This window comes from Epinephelus lanceolatus, chromosome 13, assembly GCF_041903045.1.
Source record: "Epinephelus lanceolatus isolate andai-2023 chromosome 13, ASM4190304v1, whole genome shotgun sequence".
In the NCBI taxonomy this organism is placed as follows: domain Eukaryota; kingdom Metazoa; phylum Chordata; class Actinopteri; order Perciformes; family Serranidae; genus Epinephelus; species Epinephelus lanceolatus.
Genome location: NC_135746.1, coordinates 5730573 through 5758249, shown reverse-complemented (window position 1 = coordinate 5758249; position 27677 = coordinate 5730573). Strand labels below are relative to the sequence as shown.

The following is a 27677-nucleotide window of genomic DNA, read 5'->3' as shown; positions in this document are numbered from 1 at the left end:
TGTATGTATGTTTTTGCACTAATATATTCCTGTATTCAAATCAGAGCTGCTATTATATCATTTATCTTAGAGTGTGTGTGCATGGATATGAATAGCGTGTTTATGATCAGGCTTTTGGAGTATCCTGTTTATGTGTTTGAGCATGTAAACACCATGTGCTGTTTATGAAAAACTCGAACATGATAGCTGGAGTGCTCCTAAAGAAACTGGGATACTGTTGCATGTATCCACCTCATGCTGGTTATTGAGGATCACTGGCTGTCTGCACATGCACAGCTTCAGCCAAGTGGAGCTGAAAGTTTCTGGTAATGACCATTGCTAACAACAACCTACTTGCTTTTGGTTTGTTATATCATTTCCAGCAAGTACCACAATACAAAACGTGTTTTTTTTTTTTCAAAAGTACAAACGCAAAATGACGGCAATTACTAACCCATCTTTTAAGTGGTTACGTCTTGAGTATGAACATGAGCACACAGCTGATAGGCACGATGGTTTGCTTACATGACATGAGAGAAGTGCATATTTAATGGACTCAGTGTGGACAATGAGAGGCTTGCTTGCTTGCTTGTTGTTAGTACACAGTGTTCTCAGAGGGAAATCTTTTTACTGGACATGACCGGAGAGATTTAAATATGTCAGACTTCAACAAATTCCACTGGTCATAAACCAGTTAAAGCTACTCTTATCTTTCTTGCATTTCACACAGCACTTAGAAAAAATTTGAACATCCACAACTCCCGCCTCCCTCCAAAGTCCCATCCCCCTCCTCCTGCAACTCCACCTCCCTCCAAAGGCCTACCTCCCCCCCCCTCCTCCATTACGTCCTCATTACGTCTATGATAGATGCAGGCATTGGCAAGCTAACGTTAGATACACTGAAGAGGAGAGCGAATGTAACGTTACAACCAAGACAGTCAAACGCAACCCCGGAGTTTTAAAACTCAACCGGAGTCAGAGATGACTGATGAGTTTTAGAATAAGGTTACAGTGCTAATGTTAGATAGTAGCGTTAACGTTACTAGTAAGTAGAAAAGCGAGCAGTTACGTCAGTTAAAGGCCTCCACGTGGGGAAGACAGACAGGATGCTCGGCTCGGAGTTTTCTTAGAGCCGTATGAGAATGGTATAATTATGAGTTTTTATCGCTGGTGGAACAGAATTCACTTAAATTTTAGTGTGCCGTCATCATATTAATAGCATTTTAACCTAAACAAAGAAAAGCGTAAAATTTCCAGAAAGGTAAGTGTCGCTCTAACAGAAATCCTGAGCATAGTAGCGCTGATGATAAAGCTGCTGTGTTTGAGAGAGAGACAGAGAGGGGAAGAGACGGTGGAAGGTGGACTATTGCACAGTGTTTCTGTAAGTTATTAACTGACTCAGAACGCTACTTTGTCATAAATGACTACCAGTAGTGTAACTACTTTAAGGAATAATGTTATCTAAGTAGGCTAGTAGTGTGTCTGGTTGAGAAAGAGAGGATGCATTAAGAGCAGACAGCTGTTGGCGATCGCAGCAGAGGGACGAGGAATGAACAGTTCAGTTGTCAAATGGTTGTAAATGTGCAGTGTAGTGTTTAATATGTCCTGTTTCTCTCATGTCCCATCGCAGGTTTTTTTTTTGCAAACATCACAGGCACCTGCACAAATAAACAGCAGTAATCCATAACCGGGTTACTGGTATTTGTCATTTATACAAGGAATATGAATAACCCAATTTCTCTGTGCTCATGTACACATCATATCCCAAATATGACCATAACTGTGATAAGCCTCATAAATGGGTTATTCATGTCCATATAAACGCCCTCATGTATTCCACACTTGCACAGACTACAGGTGGTGAATGCCGTCTCTTAGACTGTACTAGTGGCGGACTGCAGAAAACAAAGTGTCTTGCCTGAAACTAAAATGGCGATGCTATTAGTAGTTATTAGAACTGGACACTCATTCTCCCCAAGCTACCTCTCGGCAACCAGGCGGAAACAATCTTAAGTTGCACACTCCGACACCCAGTGGCGCTCACTGATAAAATCCATGCAAAGCATGCAAAGCCCTGAGCGAATAAGCGCTGAGCTTAAGCTGCCATTTTGTGGGCACAGATGCCTCTTGGATCATTGTGGCACCAAGCGTGAAATGAATGTAAAATCATCCATGATGCCTCTTGCTTCCATTTATTGTTTTAGGGTGCAGATGAGCTGACATCAGTGTTAGTGTCTCCGAAGATTCATTGTGTCTGTGGGTCTTTTCACTCCCGGCGTATCCCCGTGTATAGTTGTTTCTGCGTAATAAGTGTACACAGTTGACAAGGTTGGGTGGTGATCCTCTTCACAGGATTTTAATGTTGGTTTTTTATTACTGTGCGATGCAGATAACCATATATATATTATGGTAAACAGCTTATACTTCTCCCTGAAACGAATGAGCCCGGAGAGTTGCACTGGGATGATTGAACGCTGCTGCTCATTGCCTCTGTGCACGCCCAATAACTGCAAGCTGTGCTGCCTAAGGATGTTAGAGAGGTGATGGGAGGGGAGAAGACGGGGAGTGAATGAGTGAGGAAGGCTTTGTAAAGCTCAGCCGACTTCATACAGAGTAGAAGTGCCAAAACTTCTGTTGATTGACTGGTGAATCCGATGGCTGGACCTCAAATGACACATTAATTGTTTTGAGATTGTGTTTTCTTTCTAAGAATATCTGTCCATCGCAAATTACATTCAGAGGCTTCCGTGGGTGGTAGACAGGTTTAGATTTTCACAAAGGATTGGCTGGTCTGGCGTACCAATTAAAGTGGATCTGGGGCTGTGCTTTTGTATGATAAAAGGCCTGTCTTTTCTTTTTTTCCTCTGTTCCTCTCCAACATTAAAGAGCAGCCCGACATCTTAGCATTTAGGTTGTTCTACAGACAGAAAATTATACAAGGCCTCCTGGGCTTTTTACTCTCATTGTTTTTGCCATAGTGCAGTCGATGAGTCAATTTCAGTAAACATCAGAAGCTAGTAAACGCCAAGCAGCTTAATGGGGTGTATTCCCTTACTCTGCTTGGTTCTGGTAAATTGTAATTGACTGGAACAATTGCACAAACATGATGCATTAGTGCTTGATTAGTTGGAATGACTTATAGATTTGTTTGTGAGATCCAAATTATCTTTCGGACTTTATGCACTCCTCAAACTCAGCGTGATGGAAAGTGAGCTGGTATCTGTTTCTCATTAACATCTACCTTTTTATAACAAGGCCACTTTGGATATTATGGTTTGCATTTTAATGCAGTGATGTTTTGAAGATTTAGTTACTGGTTGTCTGAATTAAGCCATGGATTTATTATTACACCTGGATACCAGACCCCAAGATGGCGCCTAATCAGTGAGAATTGCTCACCTGGTGCATACGCCAAATAAGTTCTAGCTTCCAGGTTTACTTCCAGGGCTCATCGAATGTGCGTAGTTGTGTTCCACAAGTTCACGCCTGGCTCATGGACTTGACACTGTGATGACGTTAAGAATTGTTCAATACCTTTTTCTTGGCTTGAGGAAAGTTTTATGAATGCAAAACCTTTATGGATCGGCAATTCATAATAGAAAAAGTCATAGTATACTGTGTTTGCAGTTTGAGGTGTCCTGTCAACAGTTTGACAGGCATCTCTTTTATGGTGGTGGCCTAAGGGAAAAAATGCTTTAATACCTCGAGTGGCCACTGGGAAAGAGAAGCAAGGTTGAGCTGCTTTTCTAGGGTCTGATTTAAATGCACAGGATGTAATTCCTGATACTAGGGGTCTCTCAATCTGTGCAGTAACAGAAGAACGGCTTTGATGATGTTGTGAAGTAGAGTGGGATCATAGAAGTTATTGTCTTCATTGTTAAACTACCATCTAGAAACGTTTCTAGAATTATGTGACAACGGCTGTTGCAGAGGAAAATCTTTCTGATGTGACTCAGGCAGAAATCATGTTCTTGAAATACGTGCATTTATTCATTCGTTTTCCATAACAGCTTATCCTGTTAGGGGTTGCGAGGTTGGGTGAGAGGCAGGGTACATCTTAGGCAGGTCGCCATACATCACAGTGCTGACACATAGAGACAGACCACCATTCACACTCACATTCACGCATGTGGCCAATTTAGTCACCAATTAACCTGCATGTCTTTGGATCATGGGAGGAAGCTGGAGCACCCAGAGGAAACCCGCACTGACACGGGTAGAACATCCAAACTCCAGCACCTCCTGTGTTCTGCAAAATAAAATTACTGTTTCTGTCAAAGGAGTTTGGATGCTTTTGTAGAGAGCGACAGAAAAGCAGCAAAATGTACTTTAGCCACCTGAAAAAAAAAAGATTCTCTATCATTTTAAGTGTATACTATATTGAGAATGTTTTCACCACTTTACCTTATCATGACAGCGGATATCATATGTGTATATAGTCTGTTACAGAAGAAGCTGCCAGCCCTTTCTTTTCAGCTTTTGACCATAAATGATTAAGACAACACAAATGATGTAAATAACTGTATCAGCTAAAGTGCAGTTACGTTTACTTTAAATTGCTTCCACGAATGCAGATAACATATCACATTGGATGAGTTAACTTCAGGGCTCCCTGTCATAGAGAGACCTTTCTGGAAGAAATGTTTTCATATTAACCTAAGCAATGATCTTTTTCCCAAAACCTCAGGGTTATCTGTCTTCAAGCCCTGACGGCAAACTGCACCAAACAACTATGAAACATTTATCAACAGCATCATTTAACAAAAGTGTCAAGTCCAGCTTAATAATAACTGTTCAAGATTCACAGACAAAACAGTTGTTTCTTGCTAGTTACTCTTAATTGGCTTAAGCACGTTTACATTGCATAAATTAGCCTCGAAGCTAGCAGACATTTCCTCTCATGGCTTTACACATGACATCTATTATTTATGCTTTTTCTTAATCACAGTTGGTTTAAGTCACTGCATTAGCGGAGTGAGATGACTGGCCAGGCAGGTATGTTGTGTCTTCTCTCATAATGGCATTGTGTACATACGGCATGTGCTTTGTGTGTTGACCCATATTTTATGTAAAATCGAAAATACTTCCACACTGCTGATTTATTCCCAAGAACATAAAGTTATCCTTGCCGTCTTTCTCTTGACTGCTCGCTATCTGCCTGCTGCTATTTGACGGTAACACAGAATTTCAAAATAAAGGCGTATTCCAGAGATGATCGAGGTTTTCACTTTGCATCAATGATATTGGACCATTGACCATTAAATTGATATCAGTCCAGATTGATGGATTGTTACACCCCTACATGCTGCCACTGGTTAGTTTGTTTGTGTTACTGTGTGACTGTCTAATTCAGATGAACCCTTTAAAACACCAGTCACACAACTCATTTTTGAAATTTCTAAAATAAAAAAGATGTCAAAGATTTTTGACAAGGACAATGACACAAAACAAGTTATAACACAGAACAAGCAAAACAAATGTTCAATGTCGCCTCTTTTTTAAACAGAAAGCACAGACAACTTCCTATCAAACAAAACAAGGGCGAGTATAACAGAACTAAATCCTCAAAGGCAGTCGTTTCCCCCCTAAAATTATCCAAGGACACAATTCAATTTACAGTAACTCAATGGTATTGTAATATTATAACGTCACCGTATGCCTTAGCTCAGTGCCTGGCATTACCGACTTGTTATAGCAGCACATTACATTTAAACAGTATTTAGACAGTTGGTATGCATGGTTGTATGTAAGTGTATGATGTAATGTGCTGCTGGATTACTATATAGAGTTAATTTCTGGGACATCTATGAATTTTAGTGACGTATCGTCTGATGTTTCTCTGGAAGTTAGAGCAACTTAGTGGGTTAAAGGCGATATGATGACATTCACAGGCGACCAAATGAAACTCTCTGGGTTTGAACACCATTGGAAACATCTGGAATAATGTTAGAACACAACTCCACAAAGTATATAACATAGGTTCAGTCATTTTTAGACATTTTAATGTAGAACAGTTATGTATCTTAAAATATATTACCCCCCCATACTCTGGGAATGCCATGAGACAACACCCCTACATCTATTCCATTTTTTATGTGTGTACTTGCTTTATAAATATTCAGTGGGGTAGTTTTGGTGCTTTGGTTTTGGTGGTTATTGCTACTGATACGTCTTCTTTCCCAGAATAATAGATAAGCTAATGTCTACATGTTCTGTGGTGGCGATTAAGTCTCCTAAACACAAACTCAACCATCCATGCTTGTGTCTCAGGGGACTCTGGGGAATAGATGGCCACATTAAGCGACATGAGTCACATTAGACCACCATAAGAAAAGGAGTGCGCGCAGACCGGGTTTTTAATTACATCAAATTACTCTTAGAATTGCACTTATCCAGGCTAATCACCACATCTCCATTAAACCCAGAGATGAGATACATGTTCTCTCAACAAAACTGCTCTTTCCCTGCTAACCACTCATTATGACATGTCATGAAAGGTCGAGGGCAGTTATGTATCTCATCAGCTCTCTGGCGCTAAGACCAACCTGTGAATGGTTCATTGTTATGTATCAGACTATCTTATCTGTCGTGTGTCAGTCCATGCAGCGTCAATGTGACAGATTTGAGTAAGAGCTTTTTAATTGTTGTTGCTCTTTGTTGTTGTGGCATTGACATGCCATTTTGGGGTCTGAGTCAGGGATAAGTGGCTGTGAATTGCTCTCTTTCTCTTGCAGACCTTTTCAATGACTTTCAGTAATGCTTTGCTCTCATATCAAAGCATTGTTAATCATCTCACCATTTAGGGAGTTCCACCAATCCAATCCCACTGCAAACTACAGCATCAGAAATGATTGAATTCCTGTCACTCTGGTGGTCTCGAAAAATGGAACATTATCACCTTCAAGATTTATTGCCGAGTGTTTGAATTAGATTGCATCACATTTTAAGCTTTCTGGGCAGTATTCATTGTGGCTCAATAAATGGAGAATATTAAGTACGGTCCAGACGACTGAAGGCTATTGTTTACATTTTGCTTCTCGTTAATGCACTTTGGAATTCCTGATTAAATTTAGAGTGTGCATATTGGGAAAGATGTTATTTGCAAATCTCTGATCTTTATTACACTACACTGGAAAATTGGTTTGAAGTTATGAAAAAGTTTTGAAATGTAATTGTAAGAGAAGTGTGGGAAGGCTGGATATATGAACTTCCCTTGCTTCAGAAAATCTCCCAAAAGTGCAGCCAATAACCTGAAAGGGAAGAGAGTTTTTATACATAGGGATGTGAATACACTCATCTAATCATTTTAATATTCAACCCAGTCAGCAGAATAAATGCTGGTAATGTAAGTTTCTGCAAACCATGGATATGTGACATGTTGAAACTTAAAGTTTCTTTAATTTTGAACAACACTTAAGTTGAGCTACAGTTATCGCTCCACAAAGCCATTTCATTGGACTACAGTCCTTGTCCCAGTATACAAGCACAGGAGTGGAATCAATTTATCGACCAAAGTATGTCCAGGTCCACTATGGTAGGCGGCGATATACCGCCTTTCATCTTGTTAGTGTTGGGCCTTTTTCCGGTTTACCTACTATGTCATAGACCAAACAATCAACAAACAAGTTAGCTATGGTTAGCTAGCTGCAAATTGGTGCCATGGTGGACAACTTTACAGCTCTGAACATTCCGTTCGTCCGAAATTGCACGGCTATAGATTTCACCATGTTGTTACCCAATTTTTTCTTCTGTTATGCTTTTAATGCTTTCGACTCCTGGGTCTAAGCCTGGGAAGGACATTGTGGAGGATGTGCCGAGCACCCCGGCCAGTTTGGGTCCGATTGACTGTATCCATGCAGGAATAATTAGACTCCCAAGTGCATTATCTGGGTTTATTAGTCCAACTTTCAGTTGGACCTACATGTTTACATGTATTGTAAAAGTACGGTTGTAGCTGGATGAACACAGTAAATCGATTCTCTCTAATTACATGTAAACGTACTGACTGTGGTTAATGTGATTATGTTTATGCAAAAATCCACTCTGTTATGCTTAGAAAAAGATCATGATTTGGCTTAAAATACCCGGTTTTAATGGCACAATCACAGCTGGAAATGCCACTGATGTCTCACTAAAAAACACCTGCTGATGTAAAAAAAAAAAAAAAAAAAATCTTGGTCAATCAATCTTCATTTTGATGAATAACAAAAAAAATACGTCTCAGTTGATCTTTCGTGAATATATGTTTAATACAACACAAATCTGACATCAAAGAAGATCCTGGTATAGCATGTATGCATGGACACAGCCATACCACAAACTTAGACTAACAGCAATGATTCAGCCTTATATTTAGTGTATCACACACATCTTACAGAAGCACATGTAATAAAGCTGTCTTGGAGGAGTCAAAACAGTTGTATCGCATCCTTTGGTCCACTCTGTTTAACATTAATGTCTGAACATCTACAAGGTCGTTATCTTACAGAACCTCTACTTTTTAGATTCCCTGGAGCCTCTTCAATATGCTTGCATGCAGACGGTGAAGGACGCTGAGGCCTTTCAAAATACCAAACCATGACCATGGATTAATCACAGTCATATAACTATTACCATCATTCTTAATCATTTAATATTTTTTGTAAGATATGCTTTTGGTGTCCTGATTATGGCTGGAAATGCAGCAATGTCACAATTTTTTTTTGCCACTAAAGCGACAAAACTGGTTGTTTTTTAGCGAGACATACACACTCATTCCTCTTTAAGTTCATTCCGGTCTTTCTGCGCATGCTCGTTTCCTTGCCCTTCTGGCGCGATGACGTATATAGTGCGCATAGCAACGGGCTGAGATAAAGCAGTCGGACTCGTTGCACTCAACGGTTTCCATTCACCAGAGCACGGTCTTCTATCTCCCCTCTTCGACCTTCTACCTCCCTTCTCCTCCTCAACAGACGAAGCATTAGCAGAACAAGGTTGTTGTCGTACTGCTGCTTCAAGAATATAAGCAAAACAAGCCCCAAAATGGCACTAAGAACGGCGTCGTCAAGCATCTTGTCATCCAGAGCGAGGACTACAGTGTTTTCTTCCGGTAAATGTAAACACGTAACGTCCGCCCTGCCCCCTATCCAATCAGAAACCTTCCCTGCCTCAAACCTTGTGTGGACCTGGATAAAGGTGATTAAACTGATCTCCTGTGTAAACCCTCATTCGGAATGAATATTTCCCATGTAAACTACCTGGAAAGACTTTAATTCCGAATGATTTCATTGAGATTTATTACGTTCTGAATGAGAAGCCATCATGTAACCGTAGCCATTGGTGTAACACTAAAGTGGCTGGATAGGTTGCCAATGTCCTGCTAAAACACACTGGCTTTTGGTGGCACAATCACGGCTGGAAATGCGGCAGATGTCTGATTGCAAAAGAACTAGTTGTATTCTTTGCTGGTCTCAAACTGTGGTCTGCTGCTTGTCAGCCGTCTCGCCAAGGTGACACGCCATCCACAATCCCCTCCACCTCTTGATGACAAAGTCAGCCCATACACATGCATTCAGAATTATGTCACCTTGGAAATGTTGATATAATACGTATGAAATGTATTGTGGTTTACAGAAACATACATAATTTCAACCACTCCTTCTGGCGACTGGGCTGTTGTATTGCTAGTGATAGTTCATCAGAATCACTCCTATATATGCTGCGTATCCTTTGTACAAGTTGTTTTATTAACATTTCTAAAGGCTATTGAGCAGTACAATATAATTGTCCAAACTGCCTGACAACCTTTAAGTAGAATAATAATAGTTGACAAGAAATATGTATTAGATATCTGAACATGTAATTTAGCTACAGCCAAACATAATAAACTTCACCAGGTACTTTTTGTTGCAGAACGAAGTCAAAGCAGGAGCAAGAAAGAAACACTAACAGCTGCCGGTGGGGTATGAATACATAGGAAGCTCCAGCAGTGCAAATTGCAGTTCAGAATCAGCAACTCAGTTTGACACCTTAAAAGACCATTCACTTGGTAATGACAATGCAGGAACTCAGCTGACAGATTAGCAGATCAAGTGCACAGTATCACTTGAATTGCCTGCCTGAACTAGCAGACTCACTTCATTTCGGCTAGACAACTTACAGACTCCATAAGAACATTTTTATTGAGCATAAATGTTAATACAGAGTTTTATTTTGGTGTCTGGCTCTGTTTTGTTTACAGCCTGCGGGCAAAATTGTTGAATCAGCCAAAGCAAGAGTTGGGAGAAATCAATAGTAACCTCCTAACATCTCAAAGTCCGACGCCAACTTCACCATGGGGCAGTTTGAGCCTGGATTAGCCTTAGTCTAGACACTGTCTGGGAAAATTGCCATTAGATAGAGGAGCCCATCAGAACACCAAACCTATATCCAATTTTTCTTTCATGGAGGACAAAATGTAAGCTGTTACTTTCTTATGTTTTCAGATCCATTAGATAATGATGAATATATAAATGTAATCTTTTGAAGAAAAACACTTTAGAAAGCAAACTTTATTTCTGTGCAGAAACTCATTACTCTGAGTGCAGCGGCCTATCTCATATGCAGCAGTGTTGTGCAATCACAACACAGCATTATTCCTTAATGCTGTTCGTAACAGCAGGAGCCCATTGTCTCTTGAATATGACTTTTAAAAAAACACGTTTTAGAAGTAAAGGTCCTGGAAAAGTTAGATCAGAGACAAGAAGACTTTCCAGCGGACACAGCACAGCGTGATCATGTAAGGAAGCAGATGCTTGTTTTAGCATCACCACTGAGAGGCAGATGATCACAGGGGCACAGAATGTTCAAATTTGGGGCATGGAACAACAAAAATGTTAGTTTTAGCAGATTATTACTCACTGTCCTTACCGGTAAATTATTAAGACATCATAACCCCATGCATGTGACTGAAAGAGACTGATTTTTGATTTAATTTGCCACCATATAGAAAGTCAGTGATTCTTTAAACTGATCTAGTAAGGTGTCTATGTAGAGCAAAGAATCCCTGCGTAAAAAGTGTTTAATTTAATATCCTTTCTGCCGAGTCCCATTATTACACAGCTGTGACGACCTGAATCCCTTAACAGACTTGCAGGGTATCTAATTGGTATCTAATCTAATCAGTCTAGCAAGTATAAGTGTTCTGACAAAGTACAACGGCTATCCTTCACACAGTATGGCTTTTGTCAGATGGTCAGCAGAGTTAAAGCAGCTATAGCAGTAACATAGTAACATATCCAGGAGTGATCTAACTCATGATCCCATCTAGGACCTCCAACTGTTTGTATCTACAAAGGTTTATAATAAGATGTTCTGGATTGGTTGTAGGAAGGATAGATGATGCAGTATGTTTCTGGTAAAGATTTATTTATCCATGTTGTGCACTTATCTTAAGTTCCTATGGTGAGAGTATGTAGTATTGACCTTCAGTGGTTTCATTAAATTACATTTATGTAGCTGATGCTTTTTTCCAAAGTGATTTTAACCCCGTGCCCACTGGACAAAAATCCCACCAACACACACTAACATCTGGCCTTTGACTTTAGTGGGGAAGTTTACAATTGGCATTTATTTCCAGGACAAATGATTATGCAGTAGTCAGAATCTGTAGCCAGTAGTCACGCAAGACTTTGCCCTTCCTCTGGTGTGACATTCAGTAACTTCCATGACTCTTTGTCCTCTCAGCCACAAAATCCGTCTGCCTCTGTCCAAGCAGCACTCAAACATAGTTCCAAGTAAGGCTGCCCAGAATTTGAATGAGAGACTGCATAATATAAAAACAAGAAGTAACCACCATAATGTTTTCCGCTGGCCTCCATGCTGCTTTTTACCGTTCACTAACACTCTTTTCTGACACGTTCAAATCTGACACACCGGAAAAAAACCCTAACAGAAATGCAAACTTGTCCACTGGCAGTGGGAGGGATTCTATCGCCTATTTTAGCGGGTTTCCCTGCTTTTAAAAACACAGCATATCCGCACCAATTTTGGTGGAAAAGCGTGGCACAATAAATGCATTAAATCAAATCTGTACAACTCCAAAAATTGCAAGAATCATGCAAGTATAGTAACTTCATCAGATATGCTGAACTGCTTCAAGTGCTGCAATTTGAGACAATAAGAGAATTTTTTTAAAGGTTCTGTTTAAGACATTCAGAGCATTATTATAACAGCAAACCACTATAGAGTAGAGAGTAATAGCATCCTGAGAATGAAGTCACGCTGCCTGTGTGTGTTATTACCCGAGCTTCTCTGTTCTTTGTTGGGTTGACGGTCCAGCCATACATGCATATTAATGCATGTGAGTCTATGTATCTGTCCCATTGGTTAGCTAATCGCCACCATGTTGCACTGTGCTCATATAGCATATACTGCTGATACTGGGATGGTGTTGCTGTTGTTAGCACTGTTCATGCTGTAAGCACCGTTAGCTGCCAGCTAGTTGCTCTGCCTCAGAATCATAGATATGTTAAGGATGTCATTAATGGGCAGTGGTTAAGTCTGAACAGGTATGTTTCAGTCTGTGATGGAAGATGTGTTGAGTTCCTGCTGTCTTGATGTCAATAGGGAGCTTGTTGCACCATTGTAGAGGCATGACAGCAACAGTCCAGATTTTGTAGAGCTTTAGGCGGGCCCCCCTTTGTAGTGAGGGAGTAGCAAGCTGATTGGCAATAGTAGAGCACAGTGGACGGGTAAGACTATATCCTGGATGTGAGATGGGCCTGAGCCATTCACAGCACTGTGGGCAATACCAGTGGCTAGCTGTGAGACATTGCTATTCTCCTTGGAGGCCCCGTCCTAGGTGTATTCTTCCCTCCACAAGAGGTGTGATGACTCAAATGTCAGTCAAATGAGCCAACCAGTGCACATCTCCTTACCTCATCACTCCTGCCTTATAGCTTGTCTGTATGCATGTTTTTGCTGTGGGCGACAGACCTTTCCCCCAGAAGGCTTTCAAACCCTGCTTTGTATGTACGTGTGTGCGTAGGCTGACATCTTCAACAGTGCTTGGAGCTGCTGGTGCATTAGGGCATATCTGTCTTCAGAGGAGAGGGCACCACAGGCACCGTCATCTCACTGGCCATTTACTGAGCAGCAGAGAGAAGGACAGAAAAAGATAGATGCTCCGACTGAATTATGTCTTCAGCTTCTCCACCTTGTGACTGTATTTCCCTTCTTACTGATACTGATATGCAGCTAATACATAGTCAGCCCATAGTTGCCTTAGAGGAGTCTGACACCTCACAGAGCTCTGTGAAATGGCTGTATATTATGATTAAAAACAAGAGTTTTGTACCTGATATGTATGCAACTATATGCTGTTTCAAATAAATTGAGTTGTTGGCATTGAGTGAAGCAGGGAGGCAGATATGGAATATGCAAATTATGGGGTTCATGTAGCCATTAAAGTTAATGGGTTTTTGTTTAGGCTTTAACTTGGCTCGGCATTATGAAATGTTTATGCTGACTCCGGCCTTACATGACAAGACTGGCAGATAGAGTTGCAGTGCATGTGTGAAGATGAGACTGTTAAGTAGAATTGTGGCTTAAAGGTACAGTTCACCCCCAAATCAAACTTTGATATTTTAGGTTGTTGGTTTATTTGTTTGTTATCAGTCTGTGTCCCTTGATTGAGTTCAGACATTTTTGTGGGTCCCTGAAGACAGCACAAGTTGAACTTTTCATGACTTATTATTTTTTTTCCTCGGCTTCCTTTTGATCAGTTTGTGGTTGGATCAATCAGAGCTGATCAGATTACATCAGTGGATTAGAGGCGAGTGAAAGCAACCTTTCTCCTGCTGCTGTTACACAACAGAGACCTAGCTCTGCACCACAGGGTGCATGGTTTCCAGCGGCATGTGGTCTGTTATATCTAAAGTAGGTTGGAGAAATGATAGACAACACTATAGCTATATGAATTAATGAACGGTTAAGTTGCGCTTTCACAACGCTTGGCGCTCTACTACTCGGTCTATGCCCAGACTACACTCTGCTGAGAATGAGGCGGAGACAAAACAAGAAAATTTAATTGTGGCAGCACATGCCAAGGATGTGGCGGTGTGCCACAAATTGATGAATGTGTGGGAAACCCTTCCATTAATGCTTAGATAGATAGATAGATAGATAGATAGATGGTTTGCAGCATAATTACAAAGGCATTTTATCACATAAAGTCACTATGAACATACACATGATGAAATGGAAGTCACATACAACAAAAATCATCATCAATAGACCTACTGTATGTAGAGATAACAGATATACTCATTCATTTGCCAATAGGGATACTAGGAGGGGAGCAGAGGGGAGCAGACCAGCTGGACACCTCTTGTCCATGAGTAGATGCATGCTTCCTTCTGCGTGGTGATGTGGTTGGTGGACGTAGTTCAGTAGAAAGAAAATAGTTCCTACATGAAACTGCTCACAACAAGGTCTGTGGATTATCTTGAGTAACTGGGTCATGATTCCTGGAAAGAGACATTGCTGTATTTTTCAACAATATTGTTTGGGTGCTTTGAGCACCACAAGCCGAGGGTCATCTAGTTCCATTGTATTGGCGAGAAGTCAGACATCTATACGGCCAATATCTCCAACAATTGACAGCTCACACCAAAACAATACAGACTGATAAATAGCACTACAGGTAAGAGGAAAAATACGCTTTCTTGTTTTTGGGGTGAACTGTCCCTTTAATGGAACCAGTCTTGAATAGTTGAGGGGAAATTTTCTCCTTGTGTTTCTTCTATGAAGTGTTGTTGTAACAGTGACTTCAGAAAGTCAGTGGCCAAGCCAACTTCCACTGCAGTTGAAACTTTCTATTTTTCATGTAGGAATTGTGCACCGAGCAAACAAGATAAATTGTTAGTGAGCTTTAGAGGTGGTGTTGGTCGGCAGGCGTTTGTTTCCTTTGGACAGAGCCAGGCTAGCAGTTTCCCCCCTGCTTCGTTATGCTAACCTAACGCTGACTGGCTCTGGCTCCATAATTAGCATATAAACATGAGAGCAGTATTGGTCTCCTTTTCTGACCCAGGAAAGTGAGTAAGTGTATTTCCCAAAATGTTGAACTATCCCTTCAAACCAGCGGGGTGGTGTGGCCAAGCAGCAGCCTCCGGGGCTGAAGCATGAAGCCAACGCAGAAGTGCCAGGAACGGCCACTCGAGGCTGGCTCCAAAACAGTTGTTGGCCATGTTGACGTGGCCAACTTTGCAACAGAAATAAACATGTTCACGGACTGTTACAAAAAACAGCTCTGGTCTCTATAGCTAATTTTCCCATTCATGACAACTGTAAGAGGGTGAGTTTAATATACTCGACTGTTTCAATTTCATAAAGGATTAAAGTTACACATAATTAAGGGAGTAGCTGCTTTGAATGACAAGCTGACGAAGCGTCACCTCAGTCCGTGAGCCAGATCCACCCTTCGCTTATCCGCAGCTCCACCGTCTCGTCCAAATATGTTCACTTCTGGCTCCAACAGTCCAAGAAGTCGACGGCCAAAACGCCAAACTCTGTTCTGTTTATAGGGATTATTATGTGAGAGAAAGGGAGAGAGGGTGGGCAGGAGGGAAATGGGAAGGAAGCAAAACAGCAATTGAGGGAAGTGACTGATCTCTTTCATTTCAAGAAGCAAGGATGGGATCATTTATTGATCTGGACATTTCATTAAGTGTCAGTGTGAGGTGTCACATCAGGTGACAAACTGCTTTCCGTCTTTCATGACCCTGAGGCCCTGTGTCACCATGACAGCCTCTCTGGCTTCCTTTGTCTCCTATAGTGTTTCCTATGTTGCCTCCTGTTTGCTCACCCCCCTCTTCTTTTATAGGCTTTCTTACTTCTTAGTTCAAACTCCCAAAGCAAATGTTATATGCTGCGACTTATGTGCATTTTTCAACATGAGGTGATGAAACTATTGCGGTTAAAAAAAGTTAATACTTACTTAAGATAAATTCACTTTTTTACCTTAGCTGAATGGAAGTAATTTGAAATTCATGCCCGACTGAGAAATAGTCTTCATTTTACCTCGACCTATGCTTAGAAATTTATATGTAGAATATCAATGACATTGCTAGCTCAACAGAGCTGTAAAAAAAAAAATCATCATTATTTATACACACTCATCATTTACGTTAGATTAACATTTAAAGAGATTCTTCTCTTGACCTGTGTGTTTTTTTAAAACATGTCCCGGAGTGGTTATTCTGTTTTTTTTTTTTTTTTTCCTGTGCATATTTCTAAAGACAAAATTTAAATTATTCATTTAGTTTAAGTGATTAGGAACCATTGAATTGGAATTTGTTCAGCAGTCACGGCAGGGGATATACAGCTTTTGTGCTGTTAATTACAGCTCAGTGGAATGATTCAGATAGAAGAAAAATGGCTGAAATCCCCAAGGAAGGATAGGGTTGGAAAAATATAGTTTTAAAGAATAAGCCGTTATCGCTTGTGCTTAGAACAGCAAAACCAAAGCAGTGTCACAATTTACATTCTTCACTGTGAATACAGTTGCATTGTACCCACCCTAATTTCTGCCTTTTTTGTTCTGCGTCAAAACATGACAACAAAAAGAGAAATATATGCAGCAGGTGCAGACCTTCTTTTTTTGGCTTTAATTTAATGCAGTGATAAACAGATGTCTGATGACGCTGGCATACTCTGCAGACATTGATGGCATTCTCATACAAAGCTCTGATGTCCTCAAACATGACCTCACCTGACTGTTGGTTATTAATAGATGTGTTATGATAGCTGTTCCTCTTTGTCTCGCGGAGCATTGAGTGTGAATTGTCACATCATTTTTTAAGCCACCGGTGTGAGACTCACTTTGGGGTTTTGGTTCTGTTGCTTTCTCCTTTGGCTCTCTCCCTGTCACAGATGCAAAAAAGAAAAAAAAAAAAAAGACTTAAAAACACGATTTGTCTCACACACACACACACACACACACACACACACACACACACACACACACACACTCCCCTGCCCAACACTACCACTTTCTCCTGGGTGATAGTGTGTGAGCAAGCGAGGCATGTGTTTTTGCATCTGCAGGGCTCCAGCTCATTTAGTCTCATTTTACGACCATGGAGCACCAGTGCAACTTACATATATTATTTATATACGAACTGGAGAGATCTTAGTTTGTTTCCTACTCACAGATAATACATCCTCATGTTTAATAGTGTTGCTGTGATGGTTTAACTGTCTGCTAACAGCTAACTGTTGACCAGAAGCTTTAAGTTCACAGCAAAACATGAATTCTTCTGGACGGAGATGAGCCGGGTCCTTCAGAATAAAAGCACCATTGTCTCTGCTTTGACTTATTTCATTATAACAGTACTTTATTTAACATTATTAGAACAGAACTTCAAGTTTTTAATTGCAGTACTTTAACTTTATTTACCTTTATTATAACAGTACTTTATTTTACTTTATTTACCTATATTATAACAGTACCTAATTAACCTTAATTGTAACAGTACTTTATTTACCTTTATTATGACAGTACTTAATTTGACTTTCTTATAACTGTACTTTACTTAACTTTATTATTGCAGTACCTTATTTGACTTAACTATAACAACAGTTTATTTGCCTTTATTATAATATTATTTTATTTAACTTAATCAGAACAGTTCTGTATAACTTTTTATAACAGCATTTTATTTCCCTTTATTATGACGTTACTTTTTCAACTATTATAACAGTTCTATAGTACTTAATTTAGCTGTAATGAAACATTACTTCATTTAATTATATTATTATTACAGTACTTTTTTTTAGCTGTATTGTAACAGTACTTTATTTAGCTTAAGTATAGCAGTACTTTAACTGAATTGTGACAATAATTAATTAGTAGTCTTTAGTAGTTTAAAGGAGATTTTAAAATATTGAGATATATGTTGTTTGTTTTGATATAGCCTAAAAGTAGTGTGATATTATTTATAGGCCATATTGCAGAGCCCTGTACACAAACAGGATGCCCCTAATTATCTTAGTGAGAGGTGGACAACATAGTCTTTTGTCAGTGGACCAAAAAGGACATTAATACTTTTTCCCATGTGAATTTTGTCCGCACTTTAGTTAGAAAAGAGTTACAGAAAACTATTTTAATATGTCTAAAAGTTTGGCAAGAAAAAAAACCCCCACAAGGACAGTTTTGCTTCAGTTATAGAATGTGCAGACTTGATGAAGGACAAGAATTTCAGTCCGTTAAAAGTGCCACACAGGTTTGGAAAGAAAGCCTCATGGTCTCTGTGTAAAATCATAAAAAGGTGAGTGAGTTTGTTTGTTTTAAGATTGTAACACAACTTCTAACTCCAAGCTCCTCCCCATCAGTCGCAGGTGATGAGAGCAGGGCCGATCAATACTTCATTAATGTTACAAGATTGAGGCCCCAACTCCAGTCGATTCCAATGAACCAGGATTGCAGAAAGAGTTGGAGGCCGGGTTGTGCCTGTGACCAGGCACATAGCGGGCCTGCATGCAAGTATCTGCCTATGCATGCTTTCTTATGCACTGTATGTGTGCATGAGCACGCACAGAGCCCATCAGTTACAGTGACTTGTGGGGGCAGCAGATCAGCAATTCTTCCATAAGTGTTTAATTAGTTTGAGACCAGGGCCTCCTCAGCGTTTTATATACTGTACATCACAGAGATTGATAGGGTGGTAATTGCTTCTTTGTAGCGCACACAGTACACCTGCATGGGTGTTATGTTTCCCCAGTCATTTATTGAGGTTTGTACTTTAATTTTTAGGTTGCACCACAATAATCTATTCGTTCTTTACAGAGCCATGTCCTAATCATTCGAGGCACTGTGTTTATTAATAATTTTCTCTAACAACAAATTGTTTTTTAACCATTTTATAAAATTGTAAGCCATTGATTTAACTGCTAAACAGCTATGATGTAATCAAATATATTTCCCATTAGTGTCAATAATAGTTTTAAACCACCTTTACCCTCCAAGTTTAAACCATAATCCCATTGCATTCATATATCACCAGGATAACTGTCTCATATCTCACATGCGGTCCCCTGTCCCATTTTTTTCTCTCACTCAAATTTAAAAGTGTAATATTTTTCAATTTGGGCTCTTTGTCGTAAGTCTTCCCTCACTTTAATTCGAAGCCGAGATCTATAGCCCTCATCCTGTGACTGATGTGAATCTCGAATCAGTCGGACTCTGGCTGCTACTAATGTGCACATAAATCCCAGGTGGTTACCAAATACAAAAAAAAAGCATGTTTGTTTAATCAGAAATTTTCTCTGGCACTTCACGTCTCAAAGTGCTGTAATATTTTTCCCAGTGTCCTAAATGTGAATTCATAGAGGCTAATTAGAGAGCAAGCATTTTCTGCAGGCGAGGGAGATGTTGTTCATTGCCATGGAAACACACTCCACCACCCCTACACACACACGCACACACATACACTCAACAATAGGGAAGTAAGTAGGTTAGTAAACAACAGAGCATCTGTCCAGGTTAGCAGAGGATTGTGTCAGTGTGAATTTGGACTGATTTGTGCAGACGAGCTGACTCTCCAGACCGTTGCCTCTGACAAATGTTGATACGTTAGGTTTGCTGCTGTACTCAGTGTTACTGGTGTTACATGATGTTCCAGCATACACGATTACATTACTAGCCCACCACCCCACTGTCAGTTTGTGTGTTTTTATTGAAACTTAGCCCGACGAAGGACGCTAAAATTATAAGCTCAGAGTACATTAGCAACAGAGAGAATACCAGGAATCAGATTTCACTTAGAATTAGAGGTGACTGACAAGACAATGGCGCAGGATTTGGTGTCAATATTCCAAACTGTTCTGCAGTCAAATACAGAAATGGCTGCTGTTTTGTTTTGTAGATGGCAATAGTGTTAATCTCACCGTCAAACACATTACATTTCCTTTAACTACTTCATAATAAAAGTCAACTTGTCAGTTAAATGCTTTCAAAAGAATATCTCGCCCACAGAATGAACATATATATAGATAAATTATTTATGCAGTGCTACCTTGTTTTAGTGAAGAAGAATGTTTTTCTCGCATGCCTCCATGGAAGATGCTGATTTATTGATTGAGTGTGCTCCACCTTGAACAAGACCAAACAGTAGGGTTGGGTCGGTTTGAGAAAAAAAAAAAACGGTCCAGTTTTTGTAAAAAAAAAACAAAAAACGTATCAAGTCCGTAATACTGGGTTTTTGCCACTTGGGGGCGCAATTGACTCATTTAAAATAAAAAACGACCTTAGGACAACAGAGTGACACTAACAAGTTGTTTCTTTTATTCCTTACAAATAAATTTTGCAGCTTACTCAATCAGTGCAAACAAGGGTTGCCTCCTTCGTCTGGCTCAAAGCCAAAGTGTTGCCATAGTGGCGCATTCCTTGATTTCATCGAAACTAAATTGTCCGCCATTATCGACTCCCCGTCACTATTAAACAAACTCCAGGCTACAGTAGAGGCGCATGCGCACTCGCACCTCCTAGCTCAGTCCCCGCCCCACCCCTCTCTCTCCTGCTTGCTGTGCGCTTGGTGAAGAGGCAGACACAGGTGCTCACAGACTCGGGCTTACTATAAGTGGAGCGGACTACGTGTAAAAATGTCTGTGAAAAATCCCCGCGATGTGAAAAATACATGCTGAACAGTCTTTTGTGTGACACTGGTGTGCGGAGCGAAGTCCGCGTGGTCGTGCTTTGCGCGCACAGGGCTTGCGGACGTCCACTTTTACCGGGCGGACCTCCACGGCGGTATTACCGAGAACCGACCCAACCCTACCAAACAGTAGCCCTTTTAACAGAGAGATTGCACTATAGAGCCGCTAAAAGTCCCCTCTTTATGCCACCTTCGCATCTTTACACAGATCCAAACAATGCCGGCATCCTGGAAGCAAAAGAGGCTAGAAGGGTGTGACGTGTAACCCAACAGCATCGGCCTGTAGCGTGACATATAACATAAGCGTCAGCAGTGCTTTATAGATAATAACAGCGGCATGATAAGACAATAACAATCATTTGCCGTCCCTGTTATATGGCGGCTGATTTTGTCCTCTGCTCAAAATGTAAGGAGCTCCAGGGCCTCATTGTTTTCCCAGTTCATGGACATTTTAGCTGCTCTTCTTCTTTGAGTTAGCTGCTAACTGCTGCAAGCTGTTTTTTATATCTTCCAGTTGTATGTCACACACATAACTTGTGATCAAAACATCAAACCTGCCTTATCCATAGGACCATCCTTAAGGCTGTCCCTTTTACAAAGACATCAGTTCGGCACTGTCACTACCTCCGCTGCCAGCTTGAAGGCGAGGTAACTCTACCTTCTATACAGAATGGTGGAAGGCGGAATAATGGCGAACCATTCCTGCCTTGAACAGGCGGTGTAAAAGGGGCTTATATCAGGTTTCTGTATTCACAACTTACCTCGGCTCCTCCATGTCTGCCTAAATCATGTTACCTTGCGAGGCAGCTGGATTCGTGTGATCTCACTGTCTTGCAAGAATGAGACTCTAACCCTGATTTGCTGCATAGCTTGCCCCGAATAGATCCTGTGGTTCAAACGGTATCACCAGATCTCTACAGGTGGACACATTGAAGACGTTGTATTGCCCACCCTAACTACATTTGATTTTTTGTTGGTTGGTTGTGATCTGATTATACAATACAAGGAAATATCAGGTAAAGAAATCTGTGAATCAGAGCAACTGAATTTCAGTTCCACCCAAAATCATTGGCAGTATCCCGTTGAATTGTCCATTAGCGTCACTGGGCTGATTTATTTATTTAATACTTGCTGGTACTGCAGTGTGGGTTCTCGTCTCCTGGGGCTTTTTGCACTTAGAAGCTGCATTTGTCAGTGTGTACATATGTGTGTGCACACACAGACTGTCCTGAATGTAAGTGTGATGTCAGCTTTAAATATTTGTACCACTTCTTGAATCTCATTTGGTTTGGGCTCTTTTAATTATTACAAAGTGCTCTGGTCCTCTCGTCCTTTCCTCCTTCTCTCTCCCATCAGCATCTCTCTCCTCTGTTGTTGGCTGTTCATGCTGTTTCATGCATTATTTAAGAGCCAACAATGACAAGTCATTTGCTGCCATTCTGTCTCACCTTTTCCTCCCTTAGGAGCACGCTTCAGAGCTCTGATGGTGATAGCTGACCTCATCTAGACCTCTTTCACTGGGTTGTGGATTGTTTGTTTTGGTTTGCGTATGTAAAAAAGACTGTGGAAAGTGTGTATCCAGAGAGGGTTAAAAGGGAAATGAGGGGTCAGCAGAAAATTAGCCGCTATGCTTCTTTTCTCTTATGTTCCTTTCAGAATAATCATGCTGAAGTTTGCCTTTACTCGGCTGTGTTTGATAGAAGACATAATATATTAAAAAAACATTAATGTAAAAGTTGGAGCAGAAAGGCAATATTTTCTATACAGAATTTGAAAGGAGCCAGGCCATGACTAATAGCTGGACACTGCAAAGTGACAGTTCTAAATTAAATCTAAATTCTGAAGGTTAATGCTGGGATAGGTGTTTTATTGGATAAAACTTCTATAGAATCTCTGAGCATATTGTAATTGTGTGTTTTCAGGCTTTAGAAAATCAAGCCCGTTACGGGAGACTTTCGCCAGTCAAAGGTTATTTCAGAGAGAGGGTGTCCCTATTGGCTGTTCTACAAATGCAGATGCACATCCCTTCAGTGAAAGCCTGATTAAGTAGTGGACAGTCCTGCAGAAAAAGCTGCTATTCCAGCATTGGCAACAACTGCCTACACTTTAAAGCAACCCATAAAAGGAAAATGGATCAAAAACAAGTCTCTAAAAGAGTCTGATAATCAATGAAATAAAACGTGCCAACATCAGAGAAGCATTTCAGAGTTGGAGGGAAATGTTGCTATTAGCAAAGTCTTATGCTAACCAGAGCCAAAGGCTCATAGCTGCTGCTTCAGGTTCTAAGGGACCAGGCAGCCTCAATGCTGCAATAGATCAGCAAACTTTCTGTTGCTGCCATTACACAAGTTGGTTTTGGGGCTGCTGTAGGCCATCACCCTGTGCTGGGGGTTTTGAGCCACTACAAGCACAGACTGAAGGTATGTCTCCCATACTCCTGTCCGCTCTCAGCCAGGGGAAGCAGTCCACAGCGGTGGGGAGTGAGGCGAAGGGACCATGTTGCGTAGCTAGCTGTTGGCCTGCATGCTGGCCATCACTTGAAAGGCACAGACAAGTAAATCCCACCCCCTCCACAAGATCGCTACGGAGACACCACAGTGCTTGCGTCTCAAGTCATGATGCCCCTTTGCCACACACGCCCAAGAACTGCTCTGTGCAATGCCATCTGATACCTCCAAGGCTGCCTGGGTCAAGGCAAGATGGAGGGACCATTGGAAGTCAGCGGAACCATCAAGGCTCCACCACTACTTTGAAGATCTCAAAGATGTTCCCAGCCAGCACCTGTCCCGAAAGCGATGGGTAACCCTCAACTGCCTAAGGACAGGTTTAGCTTTGGGGCAGCAATGCAGAAATGGGTTCTCGAGGACAGTGCCCACTGCGAATGCGGGGATCCACTACAAACTGTGGAACACATAAAAACCAGCTGCCCCAAACACCGACCACCGATTGCTGTTTGTGCTCTAATTGACCTGGATGATGAAACACTGGACTGGCTTGTCTCAACGTAGCTGAAGGTCCAAGGACATAGGCTAGAAGAGGAAACTGTTGTTGACTCATTTGTGGTCTGATAAACAGAGAGAGAATGGGGCAAAGAGGGGCTGAGCGAATGCACTGGGTGCAACTCTACAAGGAAATAAGATACAATAAATCAGTGTATGGGAAACACTGGGTAACTCTATGAAACACATGTATTGGCCCATTGATGCCTGATGGGAGTGGCTCATGACAGAGAGGGTAGAGCTGCAAGAAGAGGATGTATTTTGAAATTCTGCCTTTGTTTCTTAAAGATTTTTGCCTTCCCCAGCTTTGAAAAAAAACTGTGGTCAAAACTGAGCATTCTGACTAGATGAGAAGAAGGCATGTTCACACACACAAAGAGAGTAGCATTATTGATGGGATGCCAGCATTCAGAAATATCCAAGCTGCCTGGCAGGTTTTCTTCGTCTTTGTTCTTGCTCTCTTTCTCCATCTCTGGTCCCCCCAGTTATAGAAGAGCAACTATCCCATGTGCCAGTCATGCCTGAAGAAGAATGGCGCTCTCTGCGTGTTTCATTGCCTACCCTACGGCTGTGTCCTCCTTCCAAATCAGATCAGAAGCAACCAAAAACCAAAGTTACATCCCATCTTAAAACTCACTCCTCCAACAGCCCCTGTACCCACTTGAGAGAGGCTCTGTGACAAACTGGGCATGATGGCCGGTGGACAGCCTGCTGATCGCTACAGTGCTGGTCGCCTCCTCTACAAGGGATAGTCATTGTAGGTATTTGTGAAATATTTATGGGAGAGCAGCAGTCCTTTTCGGTGATGCAATGTTATTGTCTTGTACATTCAGAGTGCTCGTAGCTCTGTTTTGGAAAGGTATTCATCAGTCCCCTAGTGTGATAACATACGTAGCCTGAACAATGTTTGAGCACTCAGTGCATTACAAAATAAGAGCCCAGAAAAAAATTCAAGGCAGTACTTCAGCACATTCAATAAGCACTCTTTTGAAATGTCCTTGAAAATGTGTGTGATAAGATATAGTACCCAAACGTAGCCACTTCATACACCCATGCAAATTGCTGTTTGTTACAGTAATTGTACAACATCAGTCACACCGAGTGTACTCCATTCCCCTCTGGGTTGTCTAGTGTGCTGGTTGTGGTTGACAGGAAAAGCATGGACGGTCATTAAGAGGGTCACTAGAAAACACAAAGATTAGGGTTCTGAGCCCATCAGCAAGCACCCGTTGACTAATTAACCCCTTTTTGTCATCTTTTTGTAGGAGACATAATGTAACTTTGAGCTGGTGTGATTGTTGTCCTTCCTCTCTATTGTGAAGGAGCACTTAACATAAGGTTTCATTTTCTACCTTCCTCTGATGTACGCACAGTGTGCATAATCACATCTTTAGAGTGGAAAGACGAGCCCTGGTTAAAAGCATTAGGGGGGATGGAAGGAGATTTGACAGACAACAAGCAGGCGTATCATGATTTCTTGTCAGAGATTGCCTATTCATATCTTTGTGGGGAATGTATTGCAGATGCAGATTATACAACGGAGACCTTCAGTGGTGTTAAGGGAAAAGCTTTGCTCGAAGCATGCAGGGAGGATGTTTATACTGTACACTAAGATGTCTTATGAATAACATAATGCAGTCCTGTCCATTTAGTCCTTTGAGAGCCAGGCTTACATTATTGATTCTGAATAAGATTCCACTTTTGCAGATTTGGCTCATTCCAGTGGACCCTGACAGAATTATAATGGCAAGGACTTTATGGATTTTAATGAGTCCATTGTGATCTAGTGTACATATCCACATCGGAGCTCATTTGCACATATAGACGCACATGTGGGACCTTTTTATGTAATCCCCTTTTTTCCTGTTTGAGATTGTTATTTTATGAAGGGACTGCTGTTTTTATGCTGCCAGTACTGTGAATTATGCAAAAAACTGTCTGATGTGACCTCAGACTTAATTGAAAAAAATAAAAATAAAAATGGATGTAGCCACCGTTATGTCACCCATTTTTTTGTGGACTCCTGTTTTGAAGCCTTGAGTTTGGCTTTCTCGCCCTTGCCAAGCCTGACAGGATAATGACGTTATCAGCTTATCGAGGTCATGTTCATATATCCTACGTTTAGGGCAGCAACTAACCATTACTTACATTAGCGACTCATCTACTAATTATTTTCACAATTAATTAATTTAACATTTAGTCCATAAAAAGTAAAAAAATTGTCAAAAGAATTTCCCAGAACCCAAAGTGACGTCTTTTATTTGTTTCTTTTGTCCAATCAAAAGTCCAAAACCCAAAGATTCTCCATTTACCATTATTTTCTTTCAGTCGACTCACTGATTGACTACTTGTTGCAGCTGTACCTACCATATTGCCCTTGTATTTTAAGCTTGGTTGTTTACTTAAGAATGTTAGAATAAACAGCAGGTTTTTCTCTTTTTCCCACCACGCCTAAGCTCAAATAACAGAAAAAGAAACTGTGCTGAGGCTTGTTCTGCAGTCATTTCTGGTCTTCTGTCCTCTTGTTGGCTCTCCGTTGGAGATTCACCATGGGTGGGGCTCGGCTCCTCAACCCACACACATACACACACATTTATGTTTTATGTATTAAGTATATTTTAATATTTTTAAATTTCAGTGTCTGAATATTAATTTGAAGTTCATTGCTCTTTGAAAGCGTGTACTTGCATTATTATGCTAATATATTATCATTTTGTCAGTGACCTGAAACGGTCTTAAAATGACAATAATATCCTTTACTGCAAATATTGCTGGGACAATTTATTGTCTATTAAAAGCAGATTTCATGACTGTTCTTGCCGCTGCCATCTTGGATTTTTGGACAGTGGAACTGACTCATAGGCTGTGGTGACACCTCACATACAGCCTATCACTCAGTGCGGCTACACCCTTAATTACGCATACATTTAAGCCTTAATAAAATGTAAAGGTGTGAGTTAGTTAAAATTTACCCTTGTACAATTAGCTGTAGAGATTGAGACCCGTTTATTTACCAGGCTGTAAACTTGTATTTGTGCTCTGAAGTCGGGCATTTTTAAAGGGTGGTCTATGGGGATTGACTTGCTTTTGGAGCCAGCCTCAAGTGGCCATTAGAGGAACTGCATTTAATGGCACCTCCATGCTGGCTTCATCTTTCATTCCCTGAGGTTGCTGCTTAGATGTGACTCAACAGATGATTTTAAACTTTGAAGGCCTTTTGGTGCCAAGAACCCAAAGGGTTTCTTCGGGGTTAGGATGTGTTCACTGGCAGGTCATGGTAATGCCACTCACTGTCAGGTTCAAACGCTTGTGTCCCGAGGAAACTGACTTGTGGTGGTCCCTGTGTGTTTGCTCTCTCACACTCTCTTTTCTATGTCTGCTCCTCTGTCTGACTTTATCGCTCTGGTCTGTTTCTCAGTGTCTGCTTGGGAGAAGCAGTAAATGAAGGCAAATGCCTTGAAGTTTCACTGCATTTAGTATTCTTGCTCGCTTGCTGTGACACTTTTACTGCACTCTCAGAGAGCGGGCTTCTGCTTCCCCCTTCCTCTTAAAACCCCAAGCACCATCTGTTGTCATTAGTGTCCAACATCCATGATGTAGCAGGGCTGCTGTCTCTGCCTTCCTCTCTGTTGCAATATTTGTCACACACTGCCTGTTACTCTTTGAGGAAGGCCAAATGTCCAGATTTAAAACCAGTCAAATTGCAAGCTACACTGTAATACTACATGAGGAGATAGATATGTTTTTCTGCCTTACAGTTTTTAGCGTTAGAAAGTTGTGTTTTGTTTTTTTCTTATCTTGTCACAACACCAGATTATTAAACTTTTATGCAGTACCAGGATAGGAAAAAAGATACTTGATATCTCTTTTATTACCACAGCCAAAGGAAAACAAATCCTAGGGTCACAAAATAGTTTAAAAAAAAAGCCTGAACAAGGGAGCTTCCACATTGTTGTGCTCTTACTTCTGTGAAAGTGTGAAGTGTGATTACTTTGGTCAGTGTCACCAGCTTTATCATCCAATACTT

At 40.9% G+C, this 27677-nt stretch overlaps 1 protein-coding gene across 1 annotated transcript in view; it reads left to right on the top strand.

Moving 5' to 3' along the window:
- The window catches only part of atad2b (ATPase family AAA domain containing 2B), a 126320-nt gene that overhangs the window by 51969 nt on the left and 46674 nt on the right, over positions 1–27677 (top strand). The gene's annotated exons all lie outside the window — the stretch shown is intronic.